This window comes from Chrysochloris asiatica, unplaced genomic scaffold (assembly GCF_000296735.1).
Source record: "Chrysochloris asiatica unplaced genomic scaffold, ChrAsi1.0 scaffold00002, whole genome shotgun sequence".
Taxonomy (NCBI): domain Eukaryota; kingdom Metazoa; phylum Chordata; class Mammalia; order Afrosoricida; family Chrysochloridae; genus Chrysochloris; species Chrysochloris asiatica.
Window position 1 is genome coordinate 22,781,852 of NW_006408520.1, and position 6,041 is coordinate 22,787,892.

Here is a 6,041-nt window from a genome sequence, read left to right on the forward strand (position 1 = left end):
GACACAGTGGTAAGGGAGGTGGACATGGTGGGGATGGAGGACATAAATGGGTATTTTGCATTTGAACATCAACATGTACTTACTGTTTAAATTTGTATGAGAATATATACATTTACTTGTATGAAAATTAAGTTGAAATCATTTGAAAAAAAAAGATAAGACAAAGTGTAGGGTGGTTAGGGAGGTGTTAGGAGGTGAGCAAAAAGTTCATCTTGGTCCCTCAGATAAGTTCATGATTCAGGCCTTATGTAGAAAACCTCACCCACACCCAGGGCTTTCTCAAAGGCTTTGGAAAACTTGGGAGCAGAGATGCCTGATACTCCAGGATGCAGAGTGAGGCATGACTAGGAGAAAGACAACAATCCCCACCTTTCTCCCAGAACATCATGGTATCAGTGATGTAGCCCACATAAGCTCCTTATACTATGCCTTCCCTAGCTCTAGAATAATCTCTTCTCAAATGAACTAATTTGCTTTCCCCCATTGAGAACTTTGTTTGGAGATCAAAGCCTCATATATATGGCTCTATTTCTAGAGTCCATTCTGCACTAAAGGCATTGGCAAAAAAAACGAGATTCCATGAATTGACAGAATACAAACTGGATTATTTCAACAAACTGATGCAGTGCTGGAGGCACTCACTCATCTATGCCAAGAAATTTGGAAGATAGCTACCTGGTCAACCAAATGGAAGGGATCCATATTTGTGTCCATTCCAAAGAAAGGTGATCCAACAGATTGTGGATTCTTGAACAGTATCATTAATAATATCACATGCAAGAAAATTTTTCTGAAGATAATTTTAAAATGACTGCAGCAGTACACTGACAGGGAGCTGCCAGAAATTCAAGCCAGAATCAGAAGAGGACGTGGAATGAGGAATATCATTGCTGATGTCAGATCCATCTTGGCTGAAAGTAGAGAATACCAGAAACACATCTACATGTGTTTTATTGACTATGCAAAGTCAATATCACTTGTGTGGAACACAAGTTATGGATAACATTGGGAGAAATAGAAATTTCAGAACACTTACTTTTTCATTGATGGTCTATACAGTTTTTAGATTTTACTTTTAGATCTTTGATCCATCTTGAGTTATTTTTTGTATATGAAGAAAGGTAGGGGTGCAGTATCATTTTCCTGCAAATGGATATCTAGTACTGTTTGTTAAAGAGACTATCTCTTCACCATTTAATGATTTCTGGTCCTTTGTCAGAAATCAACTCTCCAAAGATGGTTGAATTTACTTTTGGTTCTCAATTCTGTTCCATAGGTCTATGTGTCTTTCATTGTGACTGTATAGAAGGTTTGGAGATCAAGAAGTGTGAGGCTCACTACTTTGTTCTCCTTTAGCTTGTTGTTAAGTGCCATCAAGTTGGTGCTGACTCACAGTGACCCTATGCACAACAGAACAAAACACTGCCTGGTCCTGCACCAGACAAACTCACTGTGCCAATCCATCTCATTGGGGGTCTTCCTATTTTTCTCTGACTTTCCACTTTACCAAACATGATAGCCTTCTCCAAGGACTAGTTCCTCCTGATAATATGTCCAAAGTAGGAGAGACAAATTCTGGCCATCCTGGCCTCCAGAGAACATTCTGGCTGTACTTCTAATACAGATTAGTTTGTTCTTTTGGCAGTCCATTTCTTTTTGGTACAGTGACTTTGTATATTCCTTCCATCTTCTTCTTTTTTTTTTTTCTGGTTTAAGGTAATAAATTCTTTAATGCTTTAGGCACAAAACCAAAAAGTTAGGTGAAAAAAAAACTACTTGCTTTTTTATATAGCATATATTTTGTTAAAGTTTATACTATCCTCATATTAAAAATGTAATTTAGTGGAAGAATCTTCCTTTTGAATCATCTAATAGCAGTTATACATTTAAAAACATTTAATAACAAAAAAGACAAAAACAACAAAAGTCTTCGTTTTTGCAGGTGGACATTGAAGTGGACCTAATTTGATTTTGTTTTAAAAAATCCAAAGAGAAAAGTAGATTCAAACCTAAATAAAATGAATTCTAAAATGTTTATTCTAAACTCCTGGTCTCCTCTACCATTTTCTGTTTTCTCTTGTTTTGATGCAGGCTCTTCTCTCTCTCTCTGGCTCTTCTCTTGCTCTTTTCACTGATCCAGTTGCACCATTTTTTATCACATTCATCATCACTATCAAATTTAGTTTTCTTTCCCTGAAACTGTATTTTCCCTTTAGCAGACCCAGCCTTGGCAATTTTATTTCCCTTTCCTTTTCCTTTAAATTTGCAACTTTTTGACTTCCATTTGTTTAGGGATTCTTGTTGATCTTCCATAGTTTTTTTCCAATGCTGCTTTTTCTACCTCTCCTTCTAGCACTTCCCAGGTCACTTCTTTGTTCTCTAATTGTAGGTTACTGTTACTTGCTTCCTTGGCTTTATCCAATACTTCTTTAGCTTTTTCTTTAAACAGAATTACTCCCTCTTTTGTTCCTCCTACAAAGTCTATCCATTTGATTTCTCCATGGTTTGAGAATAGGATGTGCAAGTCTTCTCTACACATCTGATCATCTAAATCACCCCAAAATTTCAGTAAGCAGCCCATCTTTTCTTCTAGAGATTGCATTTCAGCATCTTCTGCTAACTTCTGATTTTCTTCTTGCACTTGTATGGCTCGTAATTTAGTTTCCACTTTATTTTGCTTTCTTCCTTCATTCTTTTTTGCAAAGTAATCTTACTTGAAAAGTATTAGCAGGTCTGTCTCTTTGTACTTCTGGCCAGTGGTCTCTACAAACTTCTTAGCAGATTCAATGTTTTCAAACACAACAAATATTGATCCCTTAAATGTTCTGTGCAATGTTCTTCTCATCTGAACATTTAGTACTTGACCTTTATCTTCTAACCATTCTTTTATGTCATCAAGGGTGGCATAAGTTGGGAAACCTTTAATATAAACAGTTCTGTTTTTCACGTCATTTTTATACTCATTAGTCACTTCAGGGAGGGGTTTGCTTGGAGACCTTCTGATTTTAGTTTTATCATCACTTATTTCCATGAGTTCTACCTTTGATTTACTCAATGCTTCTACTATTATATTAAAGTCTGTTGTTAGATGGTTTAACCTGTTGAATTTTATCATTTTCTCCAAATGTACCCAGGCGTCATCTAGTTTGATCTGTTCCTTTAAAAATTTGTCCCGTGGCAAATTAAAGTCACCAAAATAATACTCAGTTTGACACAGATTTTGGCCTCTTTTCACTATCACCATTTTCAGTCATTGTGGCGATCTGAAAATTGTCCTTTATGGTTCCGGTCCCGCAGAAGCGCTCCACAGCAATGGAAGCAGCAACAGCAACATCCAGACTTCTAAATGCGAGGGCTGGTCTAACGCATGTAAGGAAGATGGGGGAAGAGTCCGGCCGTCCCGGCAGCCCCTGCAGCCCGAGTCTTCCATCTTTTGATGCTTTCGAGAGCATTCAATATTTTGCCCATAGAATTCTTCAATACCGCAATTATAGCCACAAATTTTGCTCCTCAGCTTGAAAATTGCTGAGCGTGTTTTTCCCTTTTGTTTTCTAACTCCAAGTCTTTGTACATTTCGTTATAGTATTTCACTTTGTCTTCTCAAGTTGCCTTCTGAAATTTTCTCTTCAGCTCTTTTACGTCTTCATTTCTTCCATTTATTTTAGTGTAAATATGCTGCAGAGCAAGTTTCAGAGTCTCTTTTGACATCCATTTTGGTCTTTTCATTCTTTCTTGTCTTCTTAATGACCTTTTGCTTTTATCCTGTGTGATGTTCTTGATGTCATCCACAATTCCTCTGGTCTTTGATCTTTAGTGCCTAATGCATCAAATCTGTTCTTCAGATGATCTCTAAATTCAAGTGGGATGTGTTCATATTTTGGCTCTTGTGGACTTGTTTTAATTTTCTTCAGCTTCAGCCTGAACTTGTGCATGAGCATCTGATGGTCTGTTCTACAGTCTGCCCCTGGCTTTGTTTTGGCTGATGATACAGAGTTTTCCACTGTCTCTTACTACAGATGTAGTCAATTTGATTTCTGTATATTTCATTTGGTGAGGGTCATGTGTATAGTCATCTTTTATGTTGTTTCAAAAAGGTATTTGCAATGAAAAAAAGTCATTGGTCTTGTAAAATTCTATCATGTGATCTCCAGCATCATTTCTATCACCAAGGCTATATTTTCCAACGACTGATTCTTTCTTTTGTTTCCAAACTTTGCATTCCAATCACCAGCTATGATCAATACATCTTGATTGCATGTTTGATCGATTTCAGACCAAAGACGTTGGTTGTTGTTAGAATTCTTCAATATCATCATTATGGCTTTACTGGTTGGTGTATAATTTGAATGATAGTTGTATTAACTGGTCTTCCTTGTAGGAATATGGATATTATCCTATCATAGACAGTGGTGTATTTCAAGACAGATTTTTATATGCTCTTTTGAGGATGAATGTGACACCATTCTTCTTCAATTTGTCATTCATGGCAGAGTAATCCATGTGATTGTCATATTCAAAATGGCAAATATCAGTCAATCTCAGCTCACTAACGCCGATTTTTGTGCATTCCATTTCATTTTTGATAATTTTCTGGGATTCCTAATTTGTACATTGCATGTTCTGATTATTAATGGATGTTTACAGCTATTTCTCTTCATTTTGAGTTATGCCCCATCACCAAATGAAGGTCCTGAAGGCTTTACTCCATTTGTGTCATCACAGTCAACTGTACTTTGAGGAGGCAGCTCTTGCCTAGTTGTATTTTGAGTGCCTTACAACCTGAGGGACTCATTTTATGACATTATATCCAACAATATTCTGGTTTCAATATTCAAAATTCTGGTGCAGTTTGCCATACTGTTGTGGTTTGCATATTGCTGTGATTCTGGAAGCTATGCTACAGGTGTTTTAAAACCAGTAGGGCCACACACAGTGGGCAGGTTTTAGCTGAGCTTCCAGATGAATACAGACTAGGAAGAAGGAGAAATGGACTACTTCTGAATATTTAGCCACTGAATCCTTATGAACATTGTCAGCACTGTCTTCTGTAGTAGTGCTTTGCTTACTTGGGGTCTCTTTCCTTTCCATATAAAGTGGACTCATTTTTCCATATTTTTAAAGACTGATGTTGGAATCTGGAGTGGACTTGCATTATGTCTATAGATTGCTTTGGGTAACACTGACATTTTCACAATATCAGGTCTTCCTATATATGAGTATGGCCTAGTCTGCTATTTATATAGGTGTCTTTTAGTTTCTTGTAGTAGTGTTTTGTCATTTTCTTTATATTGGACTACTTTATGTCTGGTTAGATTTATTCCTAAGCATTTTTTCTTTTGAGTGGCTATTATAAATAGGATTGTTTTCCTGATTTCCTTTTCAGAGCTCCTTTCTTAGTGTAAAGGAATTAAACTGATTTTTGTATGTTGATTTTGTACCCTGCCACTTGGCTGAATCTTTCAATAAGTTCCAATAATTAATTTTCTTACTGAGTCTTTGGAATTTCCTTTGTATGCTGTTGCTGTTAAGTGTCATTGAATTGGTTCCAACCCATTGCAACCAAGGAGTGGCTGGTGAGCTTGAACTGCCGATTTTGCAGAAAAATACAGAAAAAATTTCTTCTATATCAATTTGGATGCTTTTAATTTATCTTTTTTGCCTTATGTTGTTAAGTGCTGTCGAGTCGGTTCCAACCCATAGCGACTCTGTATAGGGTTTCTGAGGAGCAGCTACTGAGCTTAAACAGCCGACTTGCAGTTCAAACGGCTTTGCAGTCTGGCGCATTAACCCACAGTGCCACACCAGAATTCCTTTTGCCTTAGGTTGTTGTTGTTATTAAGCGTCGTCGAGTAGGTTCCGACCCATAGCAACCCTGTATAGGGTTTTCCGAGGAGTGACTAGTGAGCTTGAATCACATACCTTGCGGTTCAAACGGCTTTGTGGTCTGGCGCATTAACCCACAACGCCTCACTAGGAATTACCAGCACAATATTGAATAGATGTGGTGATGAAGGGCATCCTTCCTTGTCTGGTTCCCATTG

General features: G+C 37.3%; 1 pseudogene across 1 annotated transcript; it reads right to left on the bottom strand.

Moving 5' to 3' along the window:
* Nucleotides 1-1,960: 1,960 nt before the first annotated feature.
* Nucleotides 1,961-3,254, bottom strand: LOC102818164 (annotated as a pseudogene). The gene has a single exon (XR_438663.1). The product of XR_438663.1 is annotated as an Sjogren syndrome antigen B (autoantigen La) pseudogene (transcript).
* Between the last annotated feature and the right edge of the window lie 2,787 nt (nucleotides 3,255-6,041).